Below are 17,874 nucleotides of genomic sequence, written 5' to 3' on the forward strand. Positions count from 1 at the left end.
GTGATCAGCTCGTGTTGCGGGTCTTGCTAAACCCGTTGTATGTGCAACTTTGCTTTCAACCGATGTATGTCTTGACCGTGGGTCGTTTTCGTACGTGTTTCATGATCCTTGCTATCTGCGGCACTCTTTGAGGCATCTATAGCAAAGGAAAAAAGCAAGGTCCCCGTAGCTTCATGATCCTTGCTATTTGCGGCACTCTTTGAGGCATCTATAGCAAAGGAAAAGAGCAAGGTCTTCGTTGCTTCATGATCCTTGCTATCTGCGGCACTCTTTGAGGCATCTATAGCAAAGGAAAAGAGCAAGGTCTTCGTTGCTTCATGATCCTTGCTATTTGCGGCACTCTTTGAGGCGTCTATAGCAAAGGAAAAGAGCAAGGTCTTCGTTGCTTCATGATCCTTGCTATTTGCGGCACTCTTTGAGGCATCTATAGCAAAGGAAAAGAGCAATGTCCCCGTTGATTACCATCCATTGCAGCACTCGTATTTTCAGAGGCTTTTAGGTGATAACTTCAGGTATAAGAAGTCTTCATTTTCTCTTGAATTCCAATACACCAGCGCTCCCGATGGGAGTAATAATTCCAGCACACCGGCGCTCCCGATGGGAGTAATAGTCTTCATATCTTCTTGAATTCCAGCGAACCGGCGCTCCCGATGGGAGTAATAGTCTTCGTATCTTCTTGAATTCCGGCATGGATTCCAGCGAACCAGCGCCCAGCGAACCGGCGCTCCCGATGGGAACAACCGCAATAGTTCGAAGATATTCCAGGAGCCCTCGAGCAATTCCAGCGCTCCCGATGGGATCGCATCGGGTCGATATTAAATAAGATGATATCCATTGAATATTCCAGATGATGAATCCACCAACCCGAGAGTGCATCGGGAGGAGATATGTCCAGAGCCGAAGAAGATAAGTCCATCGAGTAATCATAGATGATGGAGAAAATAAATCCACTGATTCGGGGAAAATAAATCCACCGAGTAATCGAGAGTACTGGAGGTAACGATGTAATGGCGCCTCCCCAATCATCGGGTGTGGCGAAAGAAAGGGGAACACTTAGTTCTGCAGGCGCAGTCGAAATAGTTGCACGGCCAAAGATAGTCCGTGCGGCGGGCGCAGCCGATGATTCCGCGGACAGAGACAGTCCATGCGGCGGGGGCAGCCGAAATGATTCCGCGGACAGAGATAGTCCATGCGGCGGGCGCAGTGATACGTCTCCGACGTATCGATAATTTCTTATGTTCCATGCCACATTATTGATGTTATCTACATGTTTTATGCACACTTTATGTCATATTCGTGCATTTTCTGGAACTAACCTATTAACAAGATGCCGAAGTGCCAGTTCCTGTTTTCTGCTGTTTTTGGTTTCAGAAATCCTAGTAACGAAATATTCTCGGAATCGGACGAAATCAACGCCCAAGTTCCTATTTTCACCGGAAGCATCCAGAACACCCGGGAAGGACCAGAGGGGGGGCACTGGGCCCCCAGACCATAGGCCGGCGCGGCCCAGGCCTTGGCCGCGCCGCCCTATGGTGTCGTCACCCCTTCGACCCTCCTGCGCCACCTCTTCGCCTATATAATGCCCCTGGATCGAAAACCCTGATGCGTTCGACGAAAACCACAGAAACCTTCCAGAGCCGCCGCCATCGCGAGGCCAAGATCTGGGGGACAGGAGTCTCTGTTCCGGCACGCTGCCGGAGCGGGGAAGTGCCCCCGGAAGGCTTCTCCATCAACACCGCTGCCATCTCCACCGCCATCTTCATCACCGCTGCTGCTCCCATGAGGAGGGAGTAGTTCTCCATCGAGGCTCGGGGCTGTACCGGTAGCTATGTGGTTAATCTCTCTCCATGTACTTCAATACAATGATCTCATGAGCTGCTTTACATGATTGAGATTCATATGAGTTTTGTATCACAATTTATCTGTGTGCTACTCTAGCAATGTTATTAAAGTAGTATTATTCCTCCTGCACGATGTAAAGGTGACAGTGTGTGCATCCGTGTTAGTACTTGGTTTATGCTATGATCATGATCTCTTGTAGATTGCGAAGTTAACTATTGCTATGATAGTATTGATGTGATCTATTCCTCCTACATATGCATGAAGGTGACAGTGTGCATGCTATGTTAGTACTTGGTTTAGTCTTTTGATCTATCTTACACTATAAGGTTACTAAAATATGAACATTAATTGTGGAGCTTGTTAACTCCGGCATTGAGGGTTCGTGTAATCCTACGCAATGTGTTCATCATCCAACAAAAGTGTAGAGTATGCATTTATCTATTCTGTTATGTGATCAATGTTGAGAGTGTCCACTAGTGAAAGTCTAATCCCTAGGCCTTGTTCCTAAATACTGCTATCGCTACTTGTTTACTACTGCTGCGTTACTACTACTTGTTTACTGTTTACTGCGTTACTACTGCTGCAATACTACCACCATCAACTACACGCCAGCAAGCTATTTTCTGGCACCGTTGCTACTGCTCATACTTATTCATACCACCTGTATTTCACTATCTCTTCGCCGAACTAGTGCACCTATTAGGTGTGTTGGGGACACAAGAGACTTCTTTCTTTGTGGTTGCAGGGTTGCATGAGAGGGATATCTTTGACCTCTTCCTCCCTGAGTTCGATAAACCTTGGGTGATCCACTTAAGGGAAAACTTGCTGCTGTTCTACAAACCTCTGCTCTTGGAGGCCCAACACTGTCTACAGGAAAGGAGGGGGAACGTAGACATCAAGCACTTTTCTGGCGCCGTTGCCGGGGAGGAAAGGTAAAAGGTACTCACACTCCGGATCTCGGCTACTAAGCTATTTCCCGGCGCCGTAAGTACTCGAAGCTATTTCCTTTAGATCCTGCAATTGCATCTTTTTGTTTCTTGTTTACACTAGTAAGGCATAATGGACAACATCTGTCAGCTTTTTATTCTATTTCCTGAGTCAAGACATGAATGGTTTAATGCGAAAATTAAAAAACCCATGGAATCTTATTTGCATGCTAGTAGCAATGATATTAGTATGAACGCTTTGAACACCATTGTTGCTAATGATATGGAAAATTCTAAGCTTGGGGAAGCTGGCTTTGATGAGCATGATATTTTTAGTCCCCCAAGCATTGAGGAGAAAATTTTCTTTGATGATACTTTGCCTCCTATTTATGATGATTATAATGATATTGGTCTTTTAGTGCCGCCAACTATGGAGAGTAATTTTTATGATGATAATACTATGCCTCCTACACTTGATGAGAATAATAATGATAGCTACTTTGTTGAATTTGCTCCTACTACAATTAATAAGAATAACTATGCTTATGTTGGGAGTAGTAATAATTTTATGCATGAGACTCATGATAAGAATGCTTTATGTGATAGTTATATTGTTGAGTTTGCTCATGACACTACTGAAAGTTATTATGAGAGAGGAAAATATGGTTGTAGAAATTTTCATGTTACTAAAATGCCTCTCTATGTGCTGAAATTTTTGAAGCTACACTTGTTTTATCTTCCTATGCTTGTTACTTTGCTCTTCATGAACTTGTTTCTTTACAAGATTCCCTTTCATAGGAAGCATGTTAGGCTTAAATGTATTTTGAATTTGCCTCTTGATGCTCTCTTTTGCTTCAAATACTATTTCTTGCAAGTGCATCATTAAAACTGCTGAGCCCATCTTAATGGCTATAAAGAAAAGAACTTCTTGGGAGATAACCCATGTGTTATTTTGCTACAGTACTTTGTTTTATATTTGTGTCTTGGAAGTTGTTTACTACTGTAGCAACCTCTCCTTATCTTAGTTTAGTATTTTATTGTGCCAAGTAAAGCCGTTGATAGAAAAGTAAGTACTAGATTTGGATTACTGCGCAGTTCCAGATTTCTTTGCTGTCACGAATCTGGGTCTACCTCCCTGTAGGTAGCTCAGAAAATTAAGCCAATTTACGTGCATGATCCTCAGATATGTACGCAACTTTCATTCAATTTGAGCATTTTCATTTGAGCAAGTCTGGTGCCATTTTAAAATTCGTCAATACGAACTGTTCTGTTTTGACAGATTCTGCCTTTTATTTCGCATTGCCTCTTTTGCTATGTTGGATAAATTTCTTTGATCCACTAATGTCCAGTAGCATTATGCAATGTCCAGAAGTGTTAAGAATGATTGTGTCACCTCTGAATATGTTAATTTTTATTGTGCACTAACCCTCTAATGAGTTGTTTCGAGTTTGGTGTGGAGGAAGTTTTCAAGGATCAAGAGAGGAGGATGATATACTATGATCAAGGAGAGTGAAAGCTCTAAGCTTGGGGATGCCCCGGTGGTTCACCCCTGCATATATCAAGAAGACTCAAGCGTCTAAGCTTGGGGATGCCCAAGGCATCCCCTTCTTCATCGACAAATTATCAGGTTCCTTCTCTTGAAACTATATTTTTATTCAGTCACATCTTATGTGCTTTACTTGGAGCGTCTGTGTGCTTTTGTTTTTGTTTTTGTTTGAATAAATGCTTGTGTGGGAGAGAGACACGCTCCGCTGGTTCATATGAACACATGTGTTCTTAGCTTTTAGTATTCATGGCGAAGTTTCTCCTTCGTTAAATTGTTATATGGTTGGAATTGGAAAATGATACATGTAGTAATTGCTATTAATGTCTTGGGTAATGTGATACTTGGCAATTGTTGTGCTCATGATTAAGCTCTTGCATCATATGCTTTGCACCCATTAATGAAGAAATACATAGAGCATGCTATAATTTGGTTTGCATATTTGGTTTCTCTAAGGTCTAGATAATTTCTAGTATTGAGTTTGAACAACAAGGAAGACAGTGTAGAGTCTTATAATGTCTTCAATATGTCTTTTATGTGAGTTTTGCTGCACCGGTTCATCCTTGTGTTTGTTTCAAATAAGCCTTGCTAGCCTAAACCTTGTATCGAGAGGGAATACTTCTCATGCATCCAAAATACTTGAGCCAACCACTATGCCATTTGTGTCCACCATACCTACCTACTACATGGTATTTTCCGCCATTCCAAAGTAAATTGCTTGAGTGCTACCTTTAAACAATTCAAAATTTATCACCTCTGATTTGTGTCAATGTTTTATAGCTCATGAGGAAGTATGTGGTGTTTATCTTTCAATCTTGTTGGGCAACTTTCACCAATGGACTAGTGGCTTCATCCGCTTATCCAATAATTTTGCAAAAAGAGCTGGCAATGGGATTCCCAGTCCCAAATTAATTAACAAAACTAGACACTCCTCCATGGTATGTGATTGTTGGACGGCACCCGAAGGATTCGGTTAGCCATGGCTTGTGTAAGCAAAGGTTGGGAGGAGTGTCATCATAATAAAACTAAAATAAAAAGGCACTCCTTCATGGTATGAGATTGTTGGCAGGCACCCGAGGATTCGGTTAGCCATGGTTTGTGAAAGAAAGGTTGGAAGGAGTGCCACCCAAAAATAAAATAAAATGGGAGCCGCTCTTTGAAGGTTTGTCTGGCAAGGGGGTTAGAGTACCCGCTACCATTCGTTGACAACAACATACACCTCTCAAAACTTTATTTTTATGCTCTCTTTATGTTTTCAAAATCAAAGCTCTAGCACAAATATAGCAATCGATGCTTTCCTCTTTGAAGGACCATTCTTTTACTTTTATGTTGAGTCAGTTCACCTATTTCTCTCCACCTCAAGAAGCAAACACTTGTGTGAACTGTGCATTGATTCCTACATATTTGCATATTGCACTTGTTATATTACTTTGCATTGACAACTATCCATGAGATATACATGTTACAAGTTGAAAGCAACCGCTGAAACTTAATCTTCCATTGTGTTGCTTCAATGTCTTTACTTCGAATTATTGCTTTATGAGTTAACTCTTATGCAAGACTTATTGATGCTTGTCTTGAAGTGCTATTCATGAAAAGTCTTTGCTATATGATTCAGTTGTTTACTCATGTCATTACCATTGTTTTGATCGCTGCATTCACTACATATGCTTTACAAATAGTATGATCAAGGTTATGATGGCATGTCACTCCAGAAATTATCTGTGTTATCGTTTTACCTGCTCGGGACGAGCAGAACTAAGCTTGGGGATGCTGATACGTCTCCGACGTATCGATAATTTCTTATGTTCCATGCCACATTATTGATGTTATCTACATGTTTTATGCACACTTTATGTCATATTCGTGCATTTTCGGGAACTAACCTATTAACAAGATGCCGAAGTGCCAGTTACTGTGTTCGGCTGTTTGTGGTTTCAGAAATCCTCGTAACGAAATATTCTCGGAATCGGACGAAATCAACGCCCAAGTTCCGTTTTTCACCGGACGCATCCGTAACACCGGGAAGGACCAGAGGGGGGGCACTGGGCCCCCAGACCATAGGCCGGCGCGGCCCAGGCCTTGGCCGCGCCGCCCTATGGTGTCGTCACCCCTTCGACCCTCCTGCGCCGCCTCTTCGCCTATATAATGCCCCTGGATCGAAAACCCTGATGCGTTCGACGAAAACCACAGAAACCTTCCAGAGCCGCCGCCATCGCGAGGCCAAGATCTGGGGGACAGGAGTCTCTGTTCCGGCACGCTGCCGGAGCGGGGAAGTGCCCCCGGAAGGCTTCTCCATCAACACCGCTGCCATCTCCACCGCCATCTTCATCACCGCTGCTGCTCCCATGAGGAGGGAGTAGTTCTCCATCGAGGCTCGGGGCTGTACCGGTAGCTATGTGGTTAATCTCTCTCCATGTACTTCAATACAATGATCTCATGAGCTGCTTTACATGATTGAGATTCATATGAGTTTTGTATCACAATTTATCTGTGTGCTACTCTAGCAATGTTATTAAAGTAGTATTATTCCTCCTGCACGATGTAAAGGTGACAGTGTGTGCATCCGTGTTAGTACTTGGTTTATGCTATGATCATGATCTCTTGTAGATTGCGAAGTTAACTATTGCTATGATAGTATTGATGTGATCTATTCCTCCTACATATGCATGAAGGTGACAGTGTGCATGCTATGTTAGTACTTGGTTTAGTCTTTTGATCTATCTTACACTATAAGGTTACTAAAATATGAACATTAATTGTGGAGCTTGTTAACTCCGGCATTGAGGGTTCGTGTAATCCTACGCAATGTGTTCATCATCCAACAAAAGTGTAGAGTATGCATTTATCTATTCTGTTATGTGATCAATGTTGAGAGTGTCCACTAGTGAAAGTCTAATCCCTAGGCCTTGTTCCTAAATACTGCTATCGCTACTTGTTTACTACTGCTGCGTTACTACTGCTTGTTTACTGTTTACTGCGTTACTACTGCTGCAATACTACCACCATCAACTACACGCCAGCAAGCTATTTTCTGGCACCGTTGCTACTGCTCATACTTATTCATACCACATGTATTTCACTATCTCTTCGCCGAACTAGTGCACCTATTAGGTGTGTTGGGGACACAAGAGACTTCTTTCTTTGTGGTTGCAGGGTTGCATGAGAGGGATATCTTTGACCTCTTCCTCCCTGAGTTCGATAAACCTTGGGTGATCCACTTAAGGGAAAACTTGCTGCTGTTCTACAAACCTCTGCTCTTGGAGGCCCAACACTGTCTACAGGAAAGGAGGGGGAACGTAGACATCACGCAGCTGAAATGATTCCGCGGACAGAGACAGTCCATGCGGTGGGCGCAGCCGAAATAATTCCGCGGACAGAGACAGTCCATGCGGCGGGCGCAGCCGAAATAGTTGCACCATCCAAGATAATTCATGCAGCAGGCGCCAGGCAAACGCGGTCGATGAAGAGGACGCAGCTGATACGACCGATCCGCGGCGGGTGAGCATCCGAATATATTGAGTCCGTAATGCCGGGTCCATGACAGGTGAGCCCCCGAGCGCGGCAAGTGCACAACAACTGGCGCAGTGGCGGGGCGCAGTCGACTAGGCAGAGTAGTCGAAGCTTTGTTCCGATCTGATATCCTTATGTCGATGACGAGTTGATGATGACCGGTCCGATGGATGAGGTTGCGCGACGCAGTAAACGCGAACGTAGGTGCGGCAGCGGAGTTCTTCAGTTCATATATGGAAGTAGTCCAATCTGATATTTCTTGTGGCGGATGGCGAATTCGATAGAGCAAGTTTGCACTGGCAGGTGCATGCTGACGGGTCTTCAGAATTGACGGATCTCCTGGTCGCCATAGCTTAATTCTTCCAGATCGAGCCTGAGATATTCTGGTCGCGTATGAAGCCCCCCGGTCCTTCTGCACATGTGCCTTTGTCTAAACTGATTCTGCCGATGAAATTGCTATCATAGTATACGTTGAATAACCTGTGAAGTGACATGTCATGGCTTCGATTGAGAGTGCGTTCGCGTGAACTTTCTTTTCTTTCTTATGACCTGATCTGGCTATAAAGCAGTCGATTACTTTTTATGGATTCATCACAAACTTGATCCGCTCTCGATGCTTATTCCTGGACTCATGAACGTGTACGCGGTTGTACTGGAGCGTGTACGCGGTAGTACTGAAATAGATCCGATGGTTCCACAATATCTGCTGCTGTTTCACGCGGTCATGTGGTGTAGATCTGATTTACGTACAATCGATTAGCTTGGTCTCCTGACGCGAATTAGGGGAGCAGCCTCGGCTAGAATATCCGGTGGATTCCAGCGGAACCCGATAGAGAAGACATTGTTGATAAAGCTGATTCCGATGAGAAAACGAACAGAAGTGCTGGATGTGATCTGTGCGTTATGGATGATGAAGGATCCCGCCCGGATGACAAAATCCAGCCATCGCACTTCCCACAGACGGCGCCAATTGACGAGGCGGTTCCTCGGCAATGCCCACCATGAGGGGCTTGGGTTTTAGAGAAAGGCGACGACGGAAGTTCCGGGAGCGAGGCGGTACACGACGTACCCAGGTTCACGCCCCCGCGGTGGAGGGTCGCTACGTCCTGCTAGCAATCCACTATATGAATATATGTATACAGGGGGCCGCCATGGGCGGAGTAGTTGTATCTAGTCTAGTTCTAGTTCGCGGGTTGCGATGTCTAGGCGTGTCGCCTCTATGATCTATGTTTCTGAATATGCTTGTCTAAGGGGTGCCCCTGCCTGGCTTTATATATCAGCCAAGCTAGGGTTTACAAGAGTCCTAGTAGGATTCATATTGGAGTCTTCTTTCCTTGTAGTCCAAGTTGAGGTGCGTGCAGGTCCAGCTTGTCGAGTCCTTGTGCTGGTCCAGCTTCATAGTTTGAGCCGGGTATGGCAATGTCGAGTACCCGAAGGATTATGCCCACGTCAACTTTTAATTGGCCCTTCTTAATATTGTTGCTCTTGGACTTGTTCTTGTTGTTGGAGTTGAATCCAAGTCCACTCTTGTCATTGGGGGATTGTTGCACGCTCAACATCTTGTCAATTTTGCATTTCCCTTCATGACTCTTTACCAAGTCGTTCTTCAAAGAAGTGACTTGGGCCATGAGCTCTTTGATTTCCTCTACATGGTTAGTAACAACACAAGTACTAGAGGAAGTAGATCCTTCATTGTTAGAGCAACAAGGCAAGGAAGATAATTCATCACAAGATTTAGCAGTACTATGAGTGGATGAATTACAAGGACTAGCACATGGCAATATAACATTTTGAGTAGTAGTGCTAGTATCCACATGAGGCTCACAAGGTGTTGCCTTAGATATGATAGCCTCATGAGCTAACTTTAGCCTATCATGAGAGGCTAGAAGATCCTCATGGGATCTAGAAAGCTTTCCATGATTTTCTTCCAATTTCCCATAATTGCAAGTTAGTTAATCAAGTTGAGCCCTTAGCTCAACATTCTCCTTCAAGATAGATGCTTCACAAGAAGTAGAGTTAGTAGCACAAGCATCATCACAAGACATATCAAGAAGAGGGGGTAACATAGCATGCTCTTTTAAATATGAAGCTTGTAGTTGCTCATATGACTTGGTGAGGATAGAGTGTTCGCTCTCCAAGGCCTTGTGGGCCTTGTCTAGATCATCTAGATCCTTAACAAGTTTATCATGACCAACACCAACTTTGAACTTTTCATTTTTAAGCAATTTTAATTTAGCTTTAGCATGGTCTCTTTCTTTAGTGAGTTTAGCAAATATTTCATTTTGAGACACCTCAAGGGTTTGAAGTTGCTCCTCAAGAGAGGCTACGGTCTCTTGTTCTTCTTCAAGATCATTCTTTAATGATGCTACATCATCGGCATACTCTCGTTCAAGAGCACCCTTTTTATCAATGGTGTTCTCATGCATCCAAATAAGTTTTTGGCTCTCAATAGCGATAGTCAAGATTTCAAAGAAGTGAGAGCTAGCAATTTTATCTTTGTAAAGAACCTTGAATACACTCTCACCTTTATCGCGTAGAGAGACAACCCAATCCTCTTCTTCATATTCATCCTCATTCTTATCACCACGATACATATTAGGTTCCATGGTAGGAGGTACCGTGGAACCCTTGGCCATAAGGCATATATGAGGACCGTGAGATAAAGATGAGGAGTTACTTGAGGCTCCTTTCAAGATCTTGTCTTGACCAATAGAATCTTTGGTTTCCTCTACATTGTTAGACACACAACAACTAGAGGAAATAGAATCATTTTTAACATGGCCACAAGACAATGCAAGCATATCATCATTAGATTTTTTCAAGCAACTTACACATGATATGCAAGGAATATCAACACAAGCATGTAAATCATTTCTAGTGCTAGATGTGTTTAAGTCCAAAGATGAAGCATTGCAATGAGATAGAGATGAAGAATCATCAATAGTAAGCTCAATATCAATATTGCAATTTTCATCACCACTCACCATATCATTACCTTGTGTCTTACCACACTTTGGTGAAGTGGATGAAGATGAGAACTCATCACGGCCGGAAGTGGAAGCAAAACAATCATCCTCAATGATAGTGGACACATCATATTTATCTTGAAGCTTTGTCCATAATTCATGAGCGCTCCCAAAAGGCATGATTGAAGAAGTAACTACATTGCTCACAACAATGGAAAACACATGAGAAGCAAGAGCATCGAGACAAGAGTTTTTCTCCTCCTCAAGAGATAAATTTTGAGGATCCTTAGGAGAAGAAAAACCCATGTCAAGAAATCGCTCCATGTCCGGGGACATACGCTGCAAAATATTAAGCACATAAATTTTCCATAGATCATAATTTGTGCCATCAAATATAAACAAGTTATTGTGCGCTAATCCCCTAACCGACATCTTTACTCTCAAGGCGGTGAAGCCTAAGAATGAGAGACCTTGCTCTGATACCAATTGAAAGGACACGGATGTCGCCTAGAGGGGGGTGAATAGGCGATTTAAAACTTTTACGAGATGGGCTTAACAAATGCGGAATAAAACTAGCGTTTACTTTGTCAAGCCCAAAGCCTATAAACTATGGTTCACCTATGTGCACCAACAACTTATTCTAAGCAATGGTTCACCTATGTGCGCCAACAACTTATGCTAAGCAAGACAAGCAACTTATGTGATAGCAAGATATATATATATATATATATAACTTCAAGCACGATGGCTATCACAAAGTAAAGTGCATAAGTAAAGAGCTCGGGTATAGGAATAACCGAAGTGACGCGGAGACAACGATGTAGCCCGAAGTTCACACTCTTGCGAGTGCTACTCTCCGTTGGAGCGGTGTGGAGGATAAGTCACTCCAAATGCACGAGGGCCACCGTATTCTCCTCGAGAATTCCCACCAAAAGGGATGTCCTCGATCCACTATGGGACCTTAGGAAGGTCACCGAACCCGCACAAAGCTTGGGGCTATCTCCACAACTTAATTGGAGGCTCCCAATAAATTGCCACAAAGGCCTTGCCCTTGAAGATTCTCCACAACTTAATTGGAGTCCCCAAGAACACCACTAAGATGCCACAAAGGCCTTGCCCTTGAAGATTCTCCACAACTTAATTGGAGTCCCCAAGAACACCACTAAGATGCCACAAAGGCCTTGCCCTTGAAGATTCTCCACAACTTAATTGGAGTCCCCAAGAACACCACTAAGATGCCACAAAGGCCTAGACTCCGTCTAGGGTTCCAAGAACCCAAGAGTAACAACCTTCTTGCTTTCACCTCCACGAATCACCGTGGAGAACTCAAACCGATGCACCAAATGCAATGGCAAGAACACCACAAAGATGCTCAAGTCCTTCTCTCTCAAATTGCAACAAAGCTACAAAAGCTATTGGGGGAATAAGAGAGGAAGAACAAAGGAATTCACAAAGAACACCAAGATCAAGATCTAGAGAGTTCCACTCACAAAGAGATGGATTTGATTGGTAGAAATGTAGATCTAGATCTCCTCTCTCTTTTCCCTCAAGAATATGCAAGAATCATGGGAGGAATCAAGAACTAGGGCAAGCTTTGAAGTACAACAATGGAGGGGAGAGAGAGAAAGTGAACCAACCAGCCCAAGGAGGAAGAAGGGGGTCTTATATACCCCCTCCAAACGAAATATGACCGTTTGGGGCCTCCCAGGCCGGAAAATCCGCCCCCGGGCCGGATTATCCGCCCCCCGAAATCGCCCCTGGACTCGGGCCGGATATTTGGCCGGATATTTGCCCAGAATTGGCCATTCGGGCCGGATTATCCGCCCCCCCCCCCCCCCCCCCAGAAAACAGCAGAAACACCAAAACTAAAACGGGCATAACTTTAGCATCCGAACTCCGATTTTGATGATCTTGGGCTTGTTTTGAAGCTAGGAACAAGCTCTACAAGATCATGTAGGAAACCATCATAGTCCAACAAGGGAGGATAGAAACAAATGATGAAAGGTTTGACCTATCTAAAAAAGACATACCGGTAAAACCTCCAATCTCGAAAATGCAACAAGTTGCCCGTGCAAAAACCATTCTTGATGAACTAGAGCTTGTCATGAGAAAAAGAACAAGCTCTAAAACATAACATGGATAAGATCCAAATAAAACCAAGAAAGATGATGAACCAAACTCGAAAACGCAACAAATGATCTATGCGAAATCCGTTTTCGATGAACTAGAGCTTGTCATGAGAATAAGCACAAGCTCTAAAACATCACATGGATAAGGTCCAAATAACAACCAAGAAAGATGATGCAAGGATGCAAAGATTTGAGCTCTCTACGAATGATACGATCGAGTTACTCACTCGAGAGCCCTCTTGATAGTACGGCAACTAAACTATAAACCGGTCTCCAACTACACTATGAGACCGGTGAGAAAGAAACCCTATCAAGAGCAAACCTTATACTTGCACATTTCACTTGAGCTTGATGACGACGATCTTGACCTCAACAAGATGGAACGCCTTTCTTGCTTGTGCTTGCTTGATGAAGTCTTGTGGATTGCTCCCCCATAATCCACCATGGGAGAGCTTCTTCTTCGGCGCATCTTCACATAACCATGACCACCATGTGGATTGCTCCCCCATAATCCACCATGGGAGATCTTCTTCTTCGGCGCATCTTCACATATCCATGATCACCATATGGATGGCAAGACTCAAGCAAAGGATCTCTTCGAGATGGCTCATCTTAAACTTGCACTTTATTTCTCCATGGCAAGCTTCAAGCTTATGAACTCTTCGAGTTGGCTCATCTTGAACTTGCACTTGAACTTGCACTTCATTCTTCATTCTTCATCATGTTGATGTCTTGAAGTAACTTGAGGGCTCACTTCATCTTCATTTTCAAGACATACTTGAGACTTGATATCCTTCATCAAATTCTTCTTATTGCAACCTTGAAGCCAACAAATGGTTCAAGAATTGCCTATGGACAACTCCTACAAATATAACTCAATGCAAACATTATTCCATAGGGATTGTCATTAATTACCAAAACCACACATGGGGGCTCCATGCACTTTCAACCGGCATTGGCGGCGTTCATGGCCTCAACTCATACGGCTTATCTCAAGATGAAGATGCCGGCACCTCGTGGACCCTTAACTATGGTGGGAAATTACAACATCTCACTGGAAACTGCTTCCACCGGATCAAACCTGGCAGAATCGCTGGTGATTGCAGAGGAAAAAAGAAGGATGCAAACTGCGGTTGCGCTAGCTCAATCCTCACAGTTGAGCTTAGCAGCAATGAGTGGAAACTTGGGCACACCGGCATTCAAGCCGACAAAAGAAACAAAGGACATTATGCTGGATCCACCTTACCCTGAGCGTACCGTTCGTATCGGTACCGGCCTGAGTGAGGCATAGGAAAGCGCGCTTGTCAGCTTCTTCCGTGAGAATCGGAATATCTTTGCCTGGTCTACTGATGACTTGGTGGGTGTTCCGAGGGAGCTGGTTGAGCACTCTCTAAATGTCCGGAAGGATGCTAAGCCGGTGCGACAACCCTTACGCCGGTTCGCGGAAGATAGGAGAAAGATCATTGGAGAAGAAGTGACAAAGTTGCTGGTTGCCGGTTTCATCGTGGAAGTACTGCATACTGAGTGGCTAGCCAATCCGGTGCTGGTCGAGAAGAAAAAAGAGGAGGAACCCAAAGCTCCAAAGGTGTGGCGCATGTGCATCGACTACACCAATCTGAACAAGGCTTGCCCCAAAGATCCTTTCCCTCTACCCCGGATTGATCAAGTGATCGATTCCACTGCTGGTTGTGAACTGTTGTCTTTTCTGGATGCTTATTCCGGTTTCCACCAGATTCCCCTGAAAAAGGAAGATCAAATAAAAACTGCGTTCATTACCCCGCACGGGGCTTATTGCTATGTCACTATGCCTTTTGGTTTGCGCAACGCTGGTGCAACGTACCAGCGATGTATGCAAAATGCTTGTTCGATCAAATTAGAAAGAATGTGCAAGTCTATGTGGACGATGTCGTGATAAAAACTAAGGTAAAAGAAACCTTGATCGATGATCTCCGGCAAACATTTGATAACTTAAGAAGGTTCCGGATGAAACTCAATCCGGCAAAATGCACCTTCGTTGTCCCTGCCGGCAAACTGCTTGGCTTTCTTGTATCAAGCCGGGGCATTGAAGTGAATCCGGTAAAGATCCGGGCAATAGAAAGAATGACTATACCGCGGGAACTAAAAGACGTGCAAAAGTTTACCGGAAGCTTGGCATCGCTAAGCCGGTTCATAAGAAGGTTGGGAGAAAAAGCTCTGCTGCTCTATGCTTTGATGAAAAAATCCGATACCTTCATCTGGACCCCTCAGGCAGACGCAGCATTTAGAGAGCTAAAAACGATGCTAGCCACCGCACCGGTGTTGGCTTCGCCTTTGGAAAGAGAGCCCATGTTGTTATACATAGCAGCAACCAACCGGGTTGTGAGTGTTGTGGTTGTAGTGGAAAGAGAGGAGGAAGAAAAAATCGTGCAGAGGACGGTATACTACTTGAGCGAGGTGCTCTCCCTCTCAAAACAAACTACCCCCACTTCCAGAAGATGACCTATGGCGTGTTCATGCCCACCACGAAGCTTAAACATTATTTTGAGGAGCACCCCACGAAAGTGGTAAGTGAGGCACCCATTTCAGATATCATGGGCAACAAAGATGCCAGCAGCAGGATTGCAAAATGGGCAATTCAGCTGTCACCATACGTGCCGGTGTACGAAAGAAGAGATGCCATAAATCACAAGCCTTGGCTGATTTCCTGGTCGATTGGGCGGAAATGCAATACAAGCCACCGGAACAAAAGCTAGAGTACTGGAAGATGCACTTTGATGGATCCAAACTCAAAGAGGGTCTGGGTGCCGGTGTGGTACTCACCTCACCAAAGGGAGATCATCTCCGGTATGTTTTACAAGTGCATTTCAGGGCATCGAACAATGTCGCTGAGTATGAGGCTCTGATCCATGGGCTTAAGGTCGCAAAAGAAATCAGTGCACACCGGATCATTTGCTACGGCGATTCAGATCTTGTGGTGCAACAATGTTCCGGAGATTGGGACGCAAAAGATGCCAACATGGCCTCATACCGGTTTCATGTGCAAAAGATTGCCGGCTTCTTCGAAGGGTGTGAGTTTCACCATGTACCGCGGGCTGAAAATGAAGCCGCGGATGCTTTATCCAAGCTAGGCTCGTCTAGGCAGGAAATTCCTTCCGGAATAGCCTTGGCGCACTTAAGGATTCCATCGATCAAGCCAAGTCCGGAATCAAAATCAATTTTTGTACCAGAGTCGCATGTGGTGCCAATGGATATTGATGAAGGAAACCCGGGGACTGCTTCGGCAAACCCGGGGACTGCGATGTCTATACTGGAAGAAGCAATGATGGTGGATAGTATGGAGATAGATGTGCCGGTATTTCTGGTTAGAGAAGCACCATCTTGGGTTAAACCTATTAAGGAATTCCTGATCAACGGCACCTTGCCGGTTGACGAAAACGAATCGAGAAGGATCCAGCGAAGGTCCAAAGCATACACCTTCATCAATGGCGAAGTGTACAAGAGAAGTGTTGCCGGTGTCCTTCAAAGATGTGTGGAACCGGAAGAGGGAAAAGAGATGCTGGTGGAAATCCACCAAGGGGAATGTGGGCATCACGCTTCATCAAGGGCGCTGGTGGCAAAAGTGTTCCGGCATGGGTTCTATTGGCCCACTGCGATGGAGAATGCTGAGGATCTGGTACGGAAATGCAACGGGTGCCAGAGGTACGCCAAGCAAAATCATACCCCGACATCCGGTTTAAAAACTATACCGTTAACTTGGCCGTTTGCTGTTTGGTGCCTTGACATGGTTGGCCCATTCAAAACTGCAAGGGGAAACATGACCCACATCTTGGTAATGGTGGATAAATTCACCAAATGGCTGGAGGTAAAACCTATCGCAAAATGTGATGGCCATACGGCGGTAAAGTTCCTGAAAGATGTTATTTTGCTGTATGGATACCCACATAGCATCATTACTGACAATGGTTCAAACTTTGCCCAAGGAGAATTCAAGCGATTCTGTGAGGATAATAACATCCGGTTGGATTTGTGCTCGGTGGCTGATACGTCTCCGGCGTATCGATAATTTCTTATGTTCCATGCCACATTATTGATGTTATCTACATGTTTTATGCACACTTTATGTCATATTCGTGCATTTTCTGGAACTAACCTATTAACAAGATGCCGAAGTGCCGATTCTTTTTTCTGCTGTTTTTGGTTTCAGAAATCCTAGTAAGAAAATATTCTCGGAATTGGACGAAATCAAAGCCCAGGGGCCTATTTTTCCACGAAGCTTCCAGAAGTCCGAAGACGAAACGAAGAGGGGCCACGAGGCAGCCAGAGCATAGGGCGGCGCGGCCCCTGCCCTGGCCGCGCGGCCCTATGGTCTGGGCCCCTCGCGCCGCCTCTTGACCTACCCTTCCGCCTACTTAAAGCCTCCGTGACGAAACCCCCAGTACCGAGAGCCACGATACGGAAAACCTTCCAGAGACGCCGCCAACGCCGATCCCATCTCGGGGGATCCAGGAGATCGCCTCCGGCACCCTGCCGGAGAGGGGATTCATCTCCCGGAGGACTCTACGCCGCCATGGTCGCCTCCGGTGTGATGTGTGAGTAGTCTACCCCTGGACTATGGGTCCATAGCAGTAGCTAGATGGTTGTCTTCTCCCCATTGTGCTATCATTGTCGGATCTTGTGAGCTGCCTAACATGATCAAGATCATCTATCTGTAATTCTATATGTTCTGTTTGTTGGGATCCGATGAATAGAGAATACTTGTTATGTTGATTATCAAAGTTATATCTACGTGTTGTTTATGATCTTGCATGCTTTCCGTTACTAGTAGATGCTCTGGCCAAGTAGATGCTTGTAACTCCAAGAGGGAGTACTTATGCTCGATAGTGGGTTCATGCCTGCATTGACACCTGGGACAGTGATAGAAAGTTCTAAGGTTGTGTTGTGCTGTTGCCACTAGGGATAAAACATTGATGCTATGT

This window comes from Lolium perenne, chromosome 7 (assembly GCF_019359855.2).
Source record: "Lolium perenne isolate Kyuss_39 chromosome 7, Kyuss_2.0, whole genome shotgun sequence".
NCBI classification, from domain to species: domain Eukaryota; kingdom Viridiplantae; phylum Streptophyta; class Magnoliopsida; order Poales; family Poaceae; genus Lolium; species Lolium perenne.